The 20,887-nt window shown below is 31.6% G+C and overlaps 1 pseudogene; it reads right to left on the bottom strand.

Annotated features, from left to right (window-relative positions):
- Positions 1–3,367: 3,367 nt before the first annotated feature.
- LOC149547468 (putative glutathione S-transferase) lies at positions 3,368–4,075 on the bottom strand (annotated as a pseudogene).
- Positions 4,076–20,887: the final 16,812 nt, after the last annotated feature.

Below are 20,887 nucleotides of genomic sequence, written 5' to 3'. Positions count from 1 at the left end.
TCATTTCATGTTTAATTCCAAATCAAATTTTGACTAACCCCCCTCCACACAATGTCTTTTTCCTTATTTTTTTTGTGAAGGTGTAAGCGGTATTCACAAAATTTTAGATCTTAAATGTTGAGAACTTGAAAAAATATTTGTTATTTGAATCAATTAACAACAATGAGAGTGGGGTACCTTAGCCACCCTCCACATGAATGAGATGTGCTAGGAACCCTCTTCCTTGCAAAAGAACCTCAAACTAAAATCACGGTCCAATAGTATTATTTAGTTTTCAATTTGGCTTATTATATTAGGTTATATATCTTCTATCAATTTGTATGCATAAAAAAACTTAAAAGCTTCCCTAATTCATCTTAGATCTTGTATCTCCCTATTATTTTTCTATATTAGTGGATAATGATTTAAATTCCTATGTAATTCATAAGGTTAATCAATATACTATCAATCCATCAGAAGACTAAGTTTTAATTGCTAAACATCACATGAACTTTCCAAAACTTGTTTGGATTTACAAAAGCCATAGGTTTGAAATCAATTTCTCATATCATATTTCAAAAAGAAAAAAAAGTTAACATGTAGTGACTAATAGTAACTCAAATTCACCCCCCTTTAAAGGAACATGGGAAAAAATTCAAAAAGAAAATGAGAGATGTGCCAATGGAGACCACCCAAGAATGGATAATTTAAATTCAACTTTGACAGAGCTTCAAAAGGAGATCTAAGTAGAGAAAGCAATAGATGTAGTATCCATGAATCAGAAGGAATAGAAATAGAAAATTTAGCAAAATATATAGGAATAGAAACTAATAATTTGGTGGAATTAATGACTTTAGTTGCAAGACTTAAACTATGTAAAAATCTTGGTTGCAAGAATGTAGAGATTGACAAAGATTTTATAGCTATAATAAATGTTAGAAGGAAACAATCCCCCAACAATTGGAGATTAGAATCAATTTAATCTAGATCCCTCTCACTATGTCAAACCTTTGACAAGATTAAAATCAATCCTATATACTAGGATGGCACTCAAAGAGAATACAAATTAGCTAATATAGGTATAGAAGAAGGCTAGACACAAGTAGTTAAAAATTTATTATACAGACTCCTTTTGTTGAGGGATGGGTAGAGTTTTAGAATCTCAACCTTATTTTACATCTCATTATCTCAGGGAAGATTCAAGTGTCTTTCTTTAGCTTTAAGCCACTACATCATCTTGCATCCCAAGACAATATGATTAGATATACAAATCCATTGAGGAAGATGGTGTTGGAGCCAAGTAAATGAGTTTGAGATGACTTAGGAGGTTTTGGAATCATCTAGTTTCAATTCAATGAACATTCAAAACATCAAGGAACCTCCTTCCTCCCATTTCAAGCCACTAGAGAAACATAGGTTATTACTATTTGTATTTTAATGTAACTAAGAAAACTTGACACCCTTCGATGTAACTAAATGATGATCATGTTGCTTAAGATATATTTTTCTCAGATGAGGGATGACTACATCAATCTCTTAAATGTATTTTTGATGAATTAGATGTATATTTTCTTTTTGTTTTAAAAAAATTATTACCACTTCACATTCCATTTCTATTTCTTTTTGATATTCTTGTTTTTCAACTTGTAAAAGCTTTATCCTTAACATAAGTGCAAGATGTAGTGCTCAGATTATACAGATTCTGATTGGAGGCAAAATGAGAAGGGAAGGATGAGGAACAACCTAGAAGGAAGAAGGAAAATAGTGACTTGGGACTAAAAGTTAACTATCCAAATGTATCTATGTACTTTTAATGTATCAAGGCTGAGGTCATTTATCTAGCAAAAAGTGAAAAATAGTTTCTCAAATTTATTTGTATCCTAGATTTTATAGTCTCATAAGCACTCAATGCTTTTAAACGTTAGGGTACACATTTATTCACGAATGCCCTTTCAATCTATTGATAAGACTATGACTACCTCAAAAAGCATGACATAATCTATAGACAAATAGCCTTTAAAATCCCTATCATTTCCTAAGTTTCTAAAAATTAACTTCGTTTGAGATAACATAAAAATAAAAATTTATTTTTATTTAAATTTAAAGAAATTAAAAGAAATTTAAATCAATAAATAGAGTTCTACATAAAGGAGAAAGAAATTTCTAGAATTTGTATTATGAATTAGTTTTAGTACACTAAACTTGTCTTTTTAATTTGATATTTTTGACATGCATAGATTCTACATTTAAATTTATTTTTTAATATTCTTATTAAATTTAATATAATACCTTTAAAAAATTCTTAATGATGTCAAGCATTTTTTTTATTAATTTATTTTCTAGATGTTTACTAAAGTTTAATGTAGTACATTTGTGTTCAAAAAAAAAATTACCATTGCAATTATTTTTATAGGATGTGTGACTTTAATTTATTTTTTAAGAAAATTGTAAACATACTTTTCTCCTTTCATTTTATAATTAGAGGATTGTAAATACTTTAATCTTTGTTTGAAAAAAATGTTGTAAGATTAAGGTATTATTTCATTATTCAAATATTTTATGATTCAAAATTTTAATATGATACTCAACTCACTAATATTTTATGACTAAGATTTCATGAAAATCTATCTTTCATGAACGTCACTACTACACATTTTATATTAGAATGATATTTGTTAGGGATGAAACATCAAACCTTATAAAAAATTCAAGCTCGCAATACTAGAATAAATTTATATAGCTAGGTTTCACTTTAAAAAAAATATTTACTCAACGAATTTAAAGTAAAACTAATAAATAACTTATATTTTACTTTTCCAAAATGACTAGAGTTGAAAGACACTCATAAATAAAGTTTCACCTATAAACTATAAATAGCACATTGAAGTCAAAAAATTCTTTCACAACATTCTAATAGATGAAATCTATTTATAAATTATTATGAAAGAAAAAATGAAATGAAAGGTCCTTTTATTTTTTAGGATACTAACCATGTGGTTTTAGATCTACATATCCTGAGAACAATGTGAGACTATCATGAACCTCTTGTAAGAAGCACCTAACTATACTACAAAGAATTTAAACATATCCGATCCCTTATACTATATCAGAACATAAGTTCTCCACACTATAGAAAAATTCAAATGAACACACTTTTTAATGCTCTACATCTCACCTTATAAATAACACCTTTTAATGCACTCTTAAATTGACTTCCCTTAAAAAATATAAGCCATTAAAATATATATACGACTCAAAACTACATTTTGATAATCTAAAATGTTCAACTTTTCATATGCAATCTTATTCTATCCCTCATCTAGTCCAACAAATGGACGGATATAACGAACACCCATATGTTTCATACTTAGCTGAACAATTAATATAATTACTTTAATAAATGACTCCTCCGCATTTGCAATACATATTCCACAGTCCGCTCAGGTGAGGGAAGTGCTTTCTTGACGCTGTCCCTCTCCATACATTTCTTAACCCATGCATTAAGCAGCGGATACTCACTTTCAAATGGTATCTTAAAATTCCCGAGAGTTTCACTCGCGTGGAACCAAGAAGCGTAGGGAATGAAGGCAATATCTAAAAACCCAAAATCATTTCCACCGAAGAAAGGCAGCGATCCTCCTGCCGACATCTCTTTCAATGCACCTTCCAATAATCGAACGCTTTCCAGCATGTCACGTTTGGCCTCCTCCAGAGCCTCGTCTTTCGACCTCAATATGCGAGATCCCGAGTCATAAAACTACAACGAAAAAGACACATTTAAAAAAAAATTATATCCCAATTATCAGAACGATCAGAATACAAGAATACCTTACCTTTTTGTCTATGAAATCAGCCCAGAAACGGGCCAGAGCACGATCATATGGCTCGGAGGGTAGACATCGCTTTGAAACCCAAAACTCATCAATGTAATTAAGAATTACAAGAGATTCACATATGGGGTTGTCATTGTGGATAAGGACATCGCCTCTTCAACGTATTCGTATTTCACGCCTTTCTCTTCCAAGGCAATCACGACGCGCATGCCAAAGGGACTGGGCCATGTGCTCAGTACCTTCACTTGTTCCATCTCACACATAAACAAAACCCAATATTCTGGCACTCTCAGAGCAGGGAGCGTATTAGATATATATTTGGAAGCCAATGTCAGTTTTAGAAGATATCGATTCTGGAAAAGAGATGACCTAGGCCGCCCTTACCTAAGATGGATATTAGTTATTAGTTATTTGTCCTTCCATATTGTTGCATCGAAAATTACGGAGTGCAAACGAACGTGACAGATGGAGCCCATTGCTACTTTGTAAGCTCCAATTCTTCAGATTGTAGTGCCTGCCCCTAGCCTACATTTTTCTAGTTACATTTCTGCTATCATTGCCAAACTCTTTTAGGCCAAGTTTTATGTTTGATAATCAGTAGCATTATCTTGAGATTATTAGATATTGTTTCAGACTCAGTTGATATATGATGAGATGTATACTTCATGTATGCATGATGATTATTACAATGCTGTTAGATTATTAATGATGTGTAGTTAGATGGATTACCCTATGTCTTTTCTGATGGATACTTACCCCATACTGCATGTGTATGGTGTGCATGTTTGTTTCTTTATGTATGATGTTTATGATATGGTTAAGGAAGGGAGTCGTAGTCACCTGCTAGTCGGGATCTACATGATGCATCACTTCCTGCCATTGCCTATTTAGTTTAGTATATATATTATGTATGTACATGTGTGGATTTTATGCAAGTTCTAGGTACCGGGTATCGACTTCTCTGAATTGCCAGGATGAGCGTACCCTATCGCATTATCTCAATGGTAAGAAAGGGGAGATAAATTCTTAAGTCCAAATCCCAAACCTTTGAGCCATTCGTCCTAATTAACAATTAGGAAAAGTATCTAAGTCATGTACCTTTCGAATGTGTTAGATGACGTTAATTCATGATTTTAAACCTTAGTTGAATTTTGTATGTGTTTAACTATGATGGATTTTCGTATTTTTACTTTATGAGTTTTGGTGAATTTTATGTTAATTAAGTCTAATTAAAAATATTTAATTAATAATTTAATTTAATAAAAAATTATTTGTTATGTTAATATTTTATTTAATTAATTGAGAAATTAATTATATAAAAGAGTCTTATAAAAAGAATTAAATTTGAGAATAAATCTATAAGTTTAAATTTGAACATGATTATATTTAATTAATTTAATTATATATATATATATATATATATATATGGAATGCATTTTTAAATAAATGCTAAATAATAATATTATTAAAATTAATAGATGATTATCAAAATTATTGTTCAAAAATAAATTTAGAAGTGAGAAAAGAAAATTAAATTATTAAAAGTTTTATGATTGCATAATACGTGCATGAGATTAAATTAAATAAATCAATTTAAAAGAGGTCAAGTAAAGATTAAATAAATTAATTTAATAGATTATTGTATGTGCATGGAAAAGATAAATGAAAGTTAATAAAGAGTTAAAAAGGTATGAGCAAAGAGTTGTCTGAGGGGAATGCACAATTAGTGCCCCAATTTTAGGGAGAGAACTCCTTTATCACAATTGGGGGTTCATTTTTGAGGGGGCTGAAAATTTTGGAGAAGAAGAAGAAAGAATTTCAGAGAAGGAGAAAGTTCTGAAAGGGGAATTATTTTCTACAGATTTCTGGAGCATAGCAGATTGGCATCAGTGTCCAGGTAGACACTTGTGAAGATTTGCATAATTCAAATACGTTCTTTTAATTCCTGTCTTCTTCGTGTTTGCTAAATTATTGTCTGGATAATTCTGGTAAAGAATATATATCATGCTTGTGAATTTTGGATATTGGAAAATTATTCTGTATATGGGTTGTTTTAATTGATCAATATAAATTCTTCCCAATAGATTGGAAATTGTGAAAACTTATCAGAAAGGGTAAAATTCTTATTGGAAAATCTCTTCTTAAAAATATTAATAAGGAAATAAGAAATGGGATCCGGTTTTTTTTTTTTTATATATATCTTTCAGATTTATTTCCAAACTTTCGGTAAATGAATATATATAAATTTACACAGTATATATATATATATATATATATATATTCATTTTAAAATAGATTGGATAATGATCCAATTATTTATTTACAAAGTTCTGTTGTTGAAACGTTTTTATAAAAAAAAATGCGTTTTTCAAAAATGTTGTTTTGCTTGGAATTTCGTTTCATATAATAAAAAAAAATTATATTGAAAAAAAAAGATGAAGTAACTTCGGGAAGGGGGGTTTTACCCCACCCCATCCCCACATTGTGCCTACAGCACTGCTACCGCTGACCGCAGTACAGACTGCGGCAGCAGCAACAATACGTAGTACTGTTGCTGCGGCCGCAACCTAGCTTGCGGCCAACAACCCTTATTTAAAAGCCGTGCAGGCTATAAACACAGGTTGATTAATACTTGTTTTATTTTATCATTTTTAAACAATAAAATTTGTTAATAGTTTTTTTTTTATATATCTATAAAAATTTAATTATTAATGTTATTAATAATTATTATTAATTGTATTAATAATAATTATTAATAAGATTAATATATATATATATATATAGTGAGCAATTTGAAATATTAATTAATTATTTTAAATTAGGAGTTCAGTCAATTTAAGTCTAGATTAATGAAAATCAATGAGAATCTTATCAGCATCAGCTTAGAGTCAATATAATAATATTTACCTTAGTAAATTTGGGAAATTGATCTTGGGGTAAATATTTATTTTATACTTAAGCTATTATTTAGATTTTACTATTAGGAAAAATGATGAAAATATATTCCATCACTTGTTAGTAAAATCTGAAATGGAAACTGAAACTCCACATTCAACTTAAAACTGAAAACATGTGCTTGTAACTTGTTTCTCCTTATACTTTATATGTTTGGGATTTTTGGGGTTGACTAGAGTGTTGACCAGTTATAGGACGTCTACCAGAGGCTTGGGGATTTTGTGAGTGTGGTATCGTGTTGACTTGATCTTGATCATTATTGCTCAACCATGTATGCGATAGTATGTTTATGATGAGTATATTTGTTCTGTTGATTATTATGTTTTAGTGTCTTGGTGAAATAGCGAAATGTATGCTATGAGATACCTGAATAACCATTATGAGTCATTGATCAGTATTGTTGGATTATTGTCGGTCGCTTGTTGAGAGCCGATGAATACTTTGATTTATCTTATTGCTTTCCAGTTGCTCGTAGAGAACTGATGTGATTACTATGATTGCCTTTATGATGCTTTCTAGTCACTTGTATAGGATTGAGGTGATTTTGCTATGATTATGTGATTTGTGATTCCATGAGCTTAGGGTAGTATTATCTTTATGCAGTGTCGGGAAGTGGCTTGCAATGGGGGTCGGGGACCCTAAGTGGTCCTGGGGGTAACCCATTGTAAGTTGTTTAATAAGTGATAACTTTACACTTAATACTAACTTAAATGAACCTAATAAGAGATAATTGTATGTTCTCGCCCATGCCATGAGTGCTATTACAGACTAGGATGGGAGTAGAGAGAACGCTTGGTTATGACCTTGCATTCCGTAGTATGCCTTGTCAGTGTGAGAGGAAACTAGTGGCCACAGGAATCACTAGGGACCCGGGAGTCCTAAGGGATTGCTCGGGTAACTCCGAACATGATTTGTGCGATGACACTTTCCCGCTTACATAGTAGATACCTACGTGTCTTTGTGGTGCCTCTAGGTTTAGATGTCAATCTATTTTAGGAACCTTTGAGTTAGCATACTTATAGGATTTCCTAGACTTAGAGAGTATTTATGTTATATGTTTTGTTATCTTATTTGGGACACGAGACTATCTCCTCAACACGGTGGGAGTGGACCATTTAGGTTCCACGTGGTCGGGTGGTAGTGCTTTTTACTTTTACCATTGAGATCCATCCTAGACACCGTGGCTGGAGTATTACTGTTGGCATATACATTCATTCTGTTCATGGATCATTATGATAGATGGATATATTATATGCTGGATGTGTATCATTTTATGATGGATGTATATCTCTTGATGTATGGATTTATTATGTATGATGAATGGTTTCATTTATTTATTGCACATGTATCATGGATTCGAAGAGGATGATGTATATTTATCTTCTTTATGTATATTCTTTTAAGCCTTTCATACCCTGTGACATGTACAATGGATGAATGAGCATTCCGAATTAATTTTCCAAGAGGCATTCAGAACAAGTGTATATTTTATGGGCATTGGACTTTTCATTATTCTTTCATATGGATGTATTAAATGAGGGACTTAGTTTTAGATTAGATTTTAAATGTGATTCAACGTCATGGGATCTTTAAGGAATGCAACTTGTTATGTATGTTATTGCTTCTGCTACTTTGTAATTGATGTGTATGTTATACTTTCTTTAAAATAAAAAAATAAAAATAAATGCTATCAAACTTAGTCAAACTTTTGGTTATTTCTTTTGGATCCCTTGGCAGGGCGTTACACAGATAAATGCAGATATCGGGTGATATTTTTTTTAATGTTTAGAGAGTTTTATATTCAATTAAGGGTGATACTAGCACTTGTACCCACATGTCCAAGATTATGTGGATTGTTTGGCCTCACATTGTTCTCAAAGAATCATTGGCAAAATGTAGAACAACATTATTTCCTTGGAGGGACAATTCCTCCATAATATTGCTAATACTACTCCTTTAAACTGTGTTGGCTTCATCCTTGTGTGAATAGGGAGCGGCAATGGTTCTTCACCTGAAGTATTTTGAAAATATTTAATCTTTAAGAACTATTCTAGCGCAGCTTTAATTGCTGTGGTGGCATACGCTCTGGTGATTCTGAGAGTCAAACTTGGTCGTTGTTCAAAATACTTTTATTTAGTGATATTTGTATTGAGAATTTGGTTACACATTTTTAAAAAAAAATTCTTTGGTTATACAATAAAAAATCAATATGTTTCAATGTATCTCGTGTCAAATATGTTTCTTGTGTCTTGTAGGTTTGAATAATATTTATATTATTTAATTATTCTTTTTATCTTTTTCGATGTAATTAAATAATAATATATTTATTATTTAATCATTTCTTTTTGTAATATATGGTTAAAATAATTATAATTAATTATGATTATATTTCTTTCACCAAATGATAGAAATAAAAGGGGTCATAAATTCACTTGTCATTCATTTTTCCAGTAATTGCTCATATTTAACTTTTCTTGACAAGTGAATCTTACCCCTTCCTTTTTAAACACTTTTCATTATAACCATTAATTTTTTACTCAGTCCTAGTATTATCATGCATCATGCACCATTATTCTTATTAAACCTTTGTTGTGCATTGCCCTTCTCAGTATTCAAGAAATTTCATCCTTGGATATATTTTATTTTATGCTAGCTATATTTTTGAAAATATATATTTTTAGTCTAAGGGGTTTAACTTAGTTGGTTGAAGCAATGATTTCTCATTGTGGACACCCTAGTGGAAATCTCAAGAGGGACATCTTTGTGGAATTCTAAGTTGTGACTCTTGGTCTTTTATTGGTTGTATTTGTCTCATTGTAAGAAGTTGATTCTAAGTTGTGACTCTTGGTCTTCCAATTGTTGTTTGTAGTGTGATTGCTCAAAATGAACTGAATAAGTTGTACTTTTTTTCTCTTAAGGAGCACACAACATGTAAACGATCTTAATATAAAATATGTATTTTAGAGACATCTATATCATAATATTCATTGGAGAAATGTCATTCAACAAAGAACTTCATTATATTATTTATTATGTTTCCTTTTATTTATGTCCTATCTAAAATATATATATATGAACTTAATAGTGTTTTAGAATTATACCATCTTAAAGTATAAGCACCTATAATTAGACACTCACTATGACCCCAATTCAGCATGTATGACCTCCCACATTAATTTTTGATATCTAGACTCTACCTCTCCTATATTTTTCAATTTTCTTTCCTACTTCTTGACTTTCATTTTCTAATTAAACCACTTTATTCATTGAAAGATTTTATCTTAACTATCTTTTCCATGATGATTTTCCCAAAATTTTAATCAGGGATCCCTCTCATTAGTTAAGCAATTTTTTTCAATACTTATTGACCACCTTTGAGTTTTTAACTCTAAAATGTTGCAACTAATATAAAAATAGCTTGTTCCTCCTCAATTTGGTATCCTCAACCAATATTTTAGGAACTAAAATTATCATATTAAGATTTGTCCTACAATTCCACATCCAATCATTCTTAAGAAATATCCAAAGCGCTATAAGGTGTTTTCAAGACATGTTCTTCTCCATGGATCAAGATTTTCTCCCTTATTGAAGGCTAAATAAAGGATTATGTGATCACATAAAAATATTATAGCATAAGAATTCATCTATATACATTCAAAATTTGCATTCAACCATTCAACTCTTTAAGTCGAATTTTCCTCTCTCAATCAAGCATTGTCAAAAACTGTAACATTGCATTACACAAGGTTTGTCTTTCATGATTAACTTTTGATTTTTTATTGATATAAAAGATAAGGCATCAACATATTTGATCATAATGAAATAATAAATTGAATTGCTAAGTTAATGAAAAATTTATTTTTCATTTCTAGCCTCTATTACAGGATAAAAGGATTTTATTTATTTCATTTCATGTTTAATTTTCAAATCAAGGTTTGAATAACCCTTCCCCCCGCTTTCCACACAATATATTTTTCCTTACTTTTATGTGTAGGTTTGTTACCCGATTATCAAAATTGTCTCAATTTTGATCTTGTTAATGCTATGGTCATTTTTAATATGTGCCTCATCTTAACTAATGAAATGGTCATTTCATCTCTGAGTTTTTGAGAAATAGCCCTTCAATATCTTTGGCTCATTGCCAGTGCCACCTAACACTTCAAATTTTCAAAATCGAACTTCTGAGCCAAAAGTTGCCACAAGTTAATGAAGTAACTAAAAATGTGTATTTTCAATTGAATCATTAACCATTAACCTCTCTTTTAAAAAAAAAAGAGGTTAAGAAAAGCTTGCAAGATTAACCTTTTAAAAAGGTTAATGTTTGGGGATCAAAACAATTTTTCTGAACTAAAGCATTAACCATTAACCTTTTTAAAAGAGGTTAATGTTTCAGTCCAAAATACATATTTTTTAGATGGTTATTAGCCTCTTAAATTTCTTAGTGAAGGATTGGGTATATGGTGGTTCATGATCAGTCGTAATGCACATGTTTCTAGAAGAACTTCATCACCCCATGCAAGTCTGATGGTAAAAATTCATTCACTATCAAGAAAACCAAGTGTGAAGACCACTAAGGTGGCAACAGTTACCTCCAAGTTGCATTAGATAATTTCAGAAGATTGGTTGCCTACACATATCAATGAAAATAAGGGTTATAAGATACATATGTAATGTTTGACTGACTTCCCTAAGCTTTGAGCCCATGTGCAAAGAGGATTAACTTAACGAAAGTATGGGAAGTAAATGGAGGGCATCATTATATTTGTGAGATTATCTCAAACTAAGATATATGATTTGTTTGATATAAAAGAAGCCGTTGATATGAAGATTGTGCACCAACCAAAATGCTCATTGCATGAAGCATTTAACATGCATGATATTATGTATTAGAAGCTAGATTATGTATCCCAAATCTCCAAAATAAGGAATCATAGGCAAAATGAAAGAATGTGTGGCATGCCCAGTATCATGGATTAATTTTTGATGACAAAGCTTACCAGCTATTTGATAGAGTTCCCTAGTCTTCAAGTGTAGGAGTGGTCAGATACAAGATCATTGTGCTAACTTCTTCATTCTCCATCAAGCCAAGAAAAAGCACATGAGTTGTATAAAGGGATATTTTTGTTCCTAGCTACAGCTTTCTGTTCCGCTATTAACTTGTGATACTTGGACTGTGGTGTGAGAAAGAATGGAACGGCTGCAAATTAAAAGATGGAGGAGGGACATGGAATGCCAACTATTTGATAGAATGCCTGCCTCAAAGACATGTTGTTTGACTAGAGATTCCTTCTCTATCACCTTTGACCAGCATGCACATATATCTCAACCTTGGAAAGCTATCAGTGTAAGCCTAGTTTGGGTTTTTCTTTTTGCCTGCACCTTTGCAACCTTGCTATCAATTATGGATATTCTTCATCAAGCCATAGCTAGCATGAGAACCTTTAATGTGAGATTTCTACTCCCTGCTATGACTTGTTGGCAAAAACCACAGACAAATCATGTGATTCATGAATATGCTATTTAATGATCATGAAGTTGGCCATCCCAATGCTCAAAATCAAGAAGGATCGAGCAAAGACAATAACTTGATAGTTGTTTTATAGAATGTTATGGAGCAGCCTACCAACCAAGAGCATAGCGATTATAGACAAAGTATTCAAACTATTTTCCCAAATGTCTACATAAATGTGCATACTTGCTTCGAAAGATCAAATGTAAAGTAAACATGTATGCTCTGAAATAAAGTTGCAATTTCATATACATTAAATTCAAAGGCATAGACACACTCCAAATTGGTGTTATCATAAACAAAGAAAGAGGCAATATTTTAAAGGCAAATCCAAGCTTTGGTGCATGTTAAAAGCTACAGATAGTCATTAGATTACCTTAATAGAAAAACTTTGAGAAGTCTCCAATTTGTGAAGTATCTTGAAGGATTCGAAAAAAATTTAAACTAATTAGAAGAAGGATCAGTAGCTAAACCATGAAATACAAATATCAAAGGTCAAATTATGCTCCCATTTTAAAAAGTAAACTTCCCAACATTAGTGATATCATTTTAGGAAGTGTTTTCGTTCAAGATTTTTGGTCATCTCTTGAGAGTGAAGATAGGACCCCTTTAGCCAAAAAGATATTGGAAAACAGTTTGGCTCGAGCAGGAGGGCACCCCATTTTAGTACAGTGCCCTGATCTAGTATTAGAATTCATGAAGGCCTATCATCCAAATACTAGAAGTTATTTCATCAAATAATAAAGTAATTGTCCATCTAGATCCTATTTCTATTTCCATTTCCTTCTGGTTACCTACTAAAGTGCAATATGCCAACATCAATTTAAGAACTGCTAAGGATTACTATATGGAAAATCAAACTCAGTGTTTAAACACTATCACTAGGTCATGGCTCTTGCAACCAAGGAAAGGGAAATCTCAACTAGCCAAATCAATCCACAAATCATTGTTAAAGGAAGATGTAGCAAACATAGTAATTCTATTAAGAAGGATAATAGGACTCCAGGATTCACATGAGTTTAAAGGTTGGATGTTCCTGTTTATTAACATGGTCTACAAAGGGAAGCAACACATTGATTGGGCTAAAATTATCAGTAACTCACTGCATAGGCAACTCATGGAACTTCAGGAAAATGATTGCTTCTACAAGACTTCATACCTTTTCTACGCTATTAAAAGTACCAAAAGTTAGCCAAGGCTTAACTAACAAGGTATATATAATGATATGGCTATTTTTTACAACCATCTTCCTTAGATACAGTATGACAATAGCCTGCACCATTTTAGAAGAGTGAATGATGTGTTCATGATGTTGATTGTATGAGAAATTCAAGGAAACATGGGACTCAGAATTTCATTTGAAGCAACAATGGAAGTACAAAAATATGGAAGTGTTTTCATATAGTTCCCAAAGATCACTTATATCTGGTTAGTTGCCTATGATGGGTGTCCCCTAATGCTAACTAGATTTGTTGATGATAAATTGGTCTTGATTGAAATGTCTAGGCATATTAGTCAAATCAATAAACTTTGCAAGAACAGGAGGATAGATGAAATACCTTTCCATATAGGCATCAGATATTATAGTTGTGACATTGCATCAGATGTGAGGAACATATAGAGATCCATTGCCAATTTTAATTTGTATCCCTATACTATGCATTTCCCTTATGATAGTAAAGGCTATGTAGTTAATGAGTTAAAGCTAAATCCCAACCTCGGTCACTTTTTGGCTCTTGAAGATTTCTGGGAAGATTGTGAAAATGATTTTGAAGTTAGGAAAAGGGATTGGATTTGACTTAGTGTAAGGTAGGTGATAAAATTCAAGGTGGATATTGATGTGACAGGTGTAAATAATGATGAAGTTCCCTTGGTCGATCCCTTCTAATATGAGAAAATCAAATTACTAGATCTTCCTCCTATTGATTGGTCAGTTCAGAAGTTAAAAAGCTTGAAAGAAAGAACTGCCCATGTCCTTAAAAGAACAAGAGATTGGGTTAGTAAAATCAGAGCAGGAAAAATTTACTAGTAAATTTCAAAGTAAAGAGAGGAGAGATAATCAAGGAGAATCATCTCGAATGGCATTACAGGAAACTTCTCATGAGAAAATACAACAATTGGATATGAGTGCTCTAGATCAAGATGAAGATCTAAATCAACTGGCTAAGTTTATAGTCAAAAGAAGAAGGACAAAAATGAAAGGTAAACTCACTAGAATGAGTAAAAAAGGGAATGAATCTAATGAGAAGGATAAAAAAAATCCTCAAATTTTGAACCACACATTCCCATTACATCCTCTCATGATGTAGTAATTCCTTATTTGAGCCTCTCTCCTCCTAAGATATCATTAATAGACATCACATAGTTGGATAATAAATTATCTAATTTAGAAGATTTAATGATGATTGCTGAAAATATAACATGTGACATGTAAGTTTCAAATGCTATGCATTCATGGTTCCAAACTAGTCTTCAGAAGAAGAAGAAAGTTGTTCAAAATGATCCTGCCTCCATTTGATGTGATCTCTAGTTTCCTTCAAAAGCCTCCTAAAGTGAAAAAGACTAAAGTGATGTCCAAGTTAGCCACTGATAAAACTTTAGGCAATCTATGTGTAGAAATAGCCAAGCCCATAATTGAAAAGAATGTTGATGAAGCATCCGAGTAGGATTTCATTCTGGATAAGGTTGATCTTGGTCCATCTACTGGAGAAAGAGACTTTCAAAATTTTGAAGTGACTACTACCCAAATGTTACAAAGAGCAAAGAAAGAGAAAAGATCCAAGGAGCAACTTTAGATGTTGGTGTCTTACATCAATTTTATTAGTGATTCCTCTCATGCAAAGGTAGTAGTTACTTCACCAATTTTAGTAGGCCCTGATGGTATTCCTGATCATGTTGTTGTTGAAAGAGTAAACAAACACAAGTCACAAAGTATGATGATCGAAGCTTGGATAAATAGAATGATAGATGATGCTTCAAAACTCATAACTAGAGTGAAAGAAATATATGGAGAAGCCATCAAATAGGTACAAGAAATATCTAAAGAGCTAAAAAGTAGCAAAGAGGAAAAACTCACCTGGCAAAAGGTAGCTGATGAATTATAAGAAATGGTTAAGTTAGATACAAACACCCTAGTTCTCAAGAAAATAATTGCTGATCCAATTGAGAATCATAAACATATCTGGAGTAAAAGTGTTAAATAGAAAATGGTAAATATCAACAAAGGGATCATTGAGTTTGAAAAACTATTAGCTTCATGGGAATAGTTGAAAATGAAAGTTGCGATTGAACTAGTCTCTACTATCATAGGTGGGACGATAGTAAGTGATCTTCAACATATTGATTGCTGATTTCTTCTTGATTCTTTCAATATCCAAATTCACTCAAAAATAAATAATCAAGTATTGGATGCTGAAACTATGATGAAACTCAGTCTGGTCGTAGTCACTCTAGAAGATTGCAATATTTTAGCCTATCAACAAGAGTCAAAAGAGATCCAAGATAAATACTTTATAACCAAACTCAGGATGGAGAATGTGTTCGTTCTTAATTATGATTCAATGATGACCATTCTCAATGCTTACAGGGCTTTCCGAGATAAGTCAATTATGTCTAGATAGATAGAGTTCATAGCTGGAAGACCAGTTATTGGATATGTATACATCCTTAGAAATTCTAGCTAAAGTTTTGCTTTTGAAAGTTTTCCTTGTATAGGTTAATTTTACTGAGATTAATTAACCTCTCCAAAATTACATATTTTGGAGGTAGTTATCAACCACAAAGAGGTAGTTATTAACCTCTGTGTCTATATAAGGGCTCTTTTTGGCTTTGTAAGGGAGAACTTTTTGGACTTTAGAATAAGGGAGCACTATGCTAAAATTTTGATTAGGAGACAAATTTTGGAAAGTATGTACAACTTTTTTCTCTGAAATTGAAAATCTCTATTATGTTCTTGGTGCAAGAAAATGAAATGAGATATGCTTTTGGTTTCTTGTTCTAAAATCAAGATTGTTGTAGTATAAACTACCGATTCTTTTGTAGTGAGCATTTTCATAGTATTGTGTGAATGTTTAGGAATCATGAATCAACATGGTAATAATGGTCATTTTCAAGCATAGTTCTTGATTTCCTTTGTTATCATTCTATCTTCACCCAAGAAAGTTGTGAAGTCGTGTGGTGTATTCATCCTGAATGACTTTCTCTTGATCTTTAAATTTTAGATTATTTATTTGAAAATATTTTAAAATTATATCATATGAGGGAGATGTCCCTCTAAATGCAGAGGAAGGCCGCATACCAAAGGCCTATCCAATTGTTGTGAATGGTTTGCCACATACACTCTATTAAGCCTTTTTTACAGTGACAAATCTGTTTACCAACAAGGTTTAAGTGGTATTCACAAAATTTTAGATCTTCAGTATTGAGAACTTGAAAAAATATTTGTTATTTGAATCAATTAAAAATAATTAGAATGGGGTACCTTAACCACCCTCTCACATGAACCAGATGTGCTAGGAACCTTCTTCCTTGCAAAAGAACCTCAAGGGTGAAAGTACAAAGATCTATCACCTTTTAGGCTGACTTATTAGAATGATTGAATTTAAGTATTTTTATCTAAAAATCAATTTTGTTCAAACATATGATCTTGATAAATTTATTTTAGCTCAATTATATATGGTCTTACACTTTTCCACTTGGAAATGTCTATTAAATGTTGGATACAATTGTTCAAATTGTGTGTTGTCTTTGATGTCACCCAAATGTCATATTAGTCATCAGATAGTGTTTACCAAGCTCAAAAGGTCAACAAGGCAAAGGATAGTATCTATCAAGCTCAGAAGGTTAGTAAGGCAAAGGACAGTATCTACCAAGCTCAGAAGGTCAGCAAGGCAAAGGATAGTGTTTACCGAGCTCAGATGGTCAGCGAGGCAAAAGGACAAAATCTACCGAGCTCACCTAGTCATCAAAGGAAATGTGACTGAAGCAGTTCTTACCGAGCTCACTCGGTCATCAAAGGACATGTGACTGAAGTAGATCTTACCAAGCTCACTCGATCATCAAAGGAGATGTGACTGAACCAGTTCTTACCAAGCTCACTCGATCATCAAAAGAAATGTGGCAGAAGCAGTTCTTATCGAGCTCTCATGAAGGAATTTAGTTCTTATCGAGTAAACTCGACAACCAAAGGATTTTATAGATATTACAATGTTAATTGAGTCAAGAAGGTTAACTCAGGTAATTTCTAGAAGTAGTATTTATCGAGCAGGGTCAGCTAGTAAAGGATTTCATTGTTTTATGAAATAATGTTTATTTGTTCAAAGTAATATTTTTAGCCGACTGATGTATGGTTTATTGGTAAATGTAACATGTAAATGGGCTGACTTGACAATCTAAATGGTATAAGTAAGAGGTCAAGTCACGAATTTTAAGAGTATGGAAGTGGAACTAATGTAAAATGAAGATTGATTATTGTGGAAGCAAATTTGAAGGATGATTAGAGATCATTAAGGAGCAATAGAGCCATATTTGATCAAGGAGGATCTAATGATGCTGAACAGAGACCTATAACCAACAAATTCAGTTGCATCTTGTTCAGGTCAATTCATTGTTGCTTTCTAACCATTGTAGTAGTGATTTCAAATCTCTTAACAGAGTTGGTTTAACAGCCATTTTGTAAATCCTCTAACAAGGTGACAGTTCAGTTGAATTATTCTAAAGACCTCTAGCAAGACCACTCCTAACAGGGTGATTAAAATCCTCTAACAGGGTCACACCTAACAGTGTGTATTGTAACCTTTAACAGAGTTGGCTCCTAACAGGGCTCACTTTAGAAGAGTGAAAAATTGGTGACTAGTTACTTGGTGGTTTTTCCCATATTGGGTTTCCACGTTAAATCTAGTGTCTCTTGTGTTCATTTTGTTTTTAGTTATATGCATGAATGCTTGAAAAATAAGTAATAGTTTAATTTACCGAGTTACAACATTTGTTTACCAAGTATCAGCAGTAACTAGATCTTGAAAACATCTAAGGGATCTACAGATTAAGTTTTATAAGTAACTGATTCACCCCCCCCCCCCCCCCCCCCTCTCAGTTACCCTATATTTATTCCAACATTAAATGCATGTTTTATAGTAGTTAATATCCAATTACTAAAGCAATAAAATTATTTCAAAAAATTGACATTTCAATAACTCTTACTATTTTTTATGACATTTTTTTAATAACATGTAAACATCATTTTATAGAGCTCAAAGTCAAGAATATTCTCATATATATTTCATAGTGTTTTAATTAGATATAGTATATTATAATCAAAAAAAATACAAGTACGTATTTTAACACTTGAGAAGATGTCGATTTTGAGAAAGAAAAAAATATTATATCGTATTAGAAAATTTTTAAAATTATATGATGTTCTAGAGGAGAAATTCCTCTTCAAGAATCTATAATTTTTATTTTAGTTGGAATAGATTTATTTTGAAAAATGTGGTGGGAGATGAAAACTATTGATTTGAATAAGTTGAAATTTGAATCATTATAAAAGAGAAAATATAGGTCTAAAGCTATTTTTTATTTTTTATTGTTCTAGCTACATATGTTATCTATAACATAATCTAAGATCAAAGGGAAATAAGTTTATTTCCGTGTAGTTTTGTGATGCAAACTAGACCCATAATTTCCAATTTTTTTGGCAATTAAAAAATTATCTTTAAAAAATAGGAAATTATATCATTTCTTTTTCTAAATAGTTATTAAAAATTATAATCCTAACCTCATTGATTTCTACACATTTCATTAATTTACTTCATTTTCAAATTCTAAATAATAATACAAGATTTATGTCATTGAAAGTGAACAATTATACTTTTGTTAGCCTTTTCCCTTGTAAAAGGGAGACACGGGTTTGTGCTTTTACCCTCAAACTAAAATCACAATTTAATTGTATTATTTAGTTTACAATTTGGCTAATTATATTAGGCTATCTATCTTTTGTGAATTTGTATGCATACCAAAATTTAAAAGCTTCCTTAATTCATCTTAGATTTTGTATCTAACAATTACTTTTCTATAGTAGTGGACAATGATTTAAACTCCTATGTAATTCATACGATCAATCAATATACTATTAATCTATCAAAAGGCTAAGTTTTAATTGCTAAACATTGCATAAACTTGCCAAAACTTGTCTAAATTTACAAAAACCATAGGTTTGAAATATATTTCACATATCATATTTAAAAAAGAAAAAAACTTACTGTGTAGTAACTAATAGTATCTCAAATTTACCCCCCTTTATAGGAACATGGATGAAACTTCAAAAAGAAAATGAGAGACGTGCCAATGGAAACCACCCCATTATGGATAGTTTAAATTCAACTTTGACAGAGCTTCAAGAGGTAATCTAGGTAGAGAAACCATTATATGTAGTATCCATGACTCAGAAGGAATAGAAATAGAAAATTTAGCAAAATATATAGGAATAGAAACAAATAATTTGGTGGAGTTAATGACTTTAGTTGAAGGACTAAAATTGTGTAAAAATATTGGTTGCAATAATGTAGAGACTGGTGGAGATTTTGCAGCTATAATAAATGTTAGAAGGAAAGAATCACCCAACAATTCAAGCTTAGAATCAATTTAATCTAGATCCCTGTCACTATGTCAAATCTTTCACAAGATTACAATCAATAATATATAACAAGAGGGCAGTCAAAGAGAATATAAATTAGCTAATCTAGGTATAGATGAAGGCTAGACACAATAAGTTGAAGCTTTAATATAGGGATTTCTTCTGTATGAAAGATGGTTTAGATTTTTAGAATCTCAACCTTATTTTACATCTCATTATCTCAGAGAAGATTTGAGTGTCTTTGTTTAGCTTTAACCCACTACATGCATCTCACATATCAGGACAATATGATTGGATATACATGTCTATTGATGAAGATGGTGTTGGAGCCAAGGAAATGAGTTTGAGATGAATTAGGAGGTTTTGGAATCATCTAGATTGGACTCAATGGACATTTAGAATGCTAGGGAGCCTCCTTCCTCCCATATCAAGCCACTAGAGAAACATAGGTTATCACTATTTTATTTTAATGTAGCTAAGAATACTTAACACCCTTCAGTGTAACTAAATGATGATCATGTTGCTTAAGATATGTTTTTCTTAGATGAGGGATGACTACGTCAATCTATTAGATGTATTTTTGATGAATTAGATGTATATTTTGTTTTTTTTTTAAAAATGGTATTACCACTTCACATTTAATTTCTATTTCCTTTCAATAGTCATGTTTTGTGACTTGTAAGACCTTTATCTTTAAAATAAGTTCAAGATGTAGTGCTCAGGCTTTACAGATCCTAATTGGAGGCAAAAGGAGTAGGGAAGGATGAGGAACAACCTAGAAGGAAGAAGGAAAATAGTAACTTGGGACTAAAAGTTAATTATCAACATGTATCTATGTACTTTTGATGTATCATGGATGTGGTTATTTACCTAGCAAAAAGAGAAAAATAGTTTCTCATATTTATTTGTATCCTAGATTTTATAGTCTCATAAGCACTCAACCCTTTTAAAAATTAGGGTACACATTTATCCATGAATGCC

The sequence above is a fragment of the Cupressus sempervirens genome, chromosome 7 (genome assembly GCF_028749045.1).
Source record: "Cupressus sempervirens isolate cs-2001-9-10 chromosome 7, ASM2874904v1, whole genome shotgun sequence".
Taxonomy (NCBI): Eukaryota; Viridiplantae; Streptophyta; class Pinopsida; order Cupressales; family Cupressaceae; genus Cupressus; species Cupressus sempervirens.
This window is presented reverse-complemented; position numbering and strand designations above follow the sequence as displayed.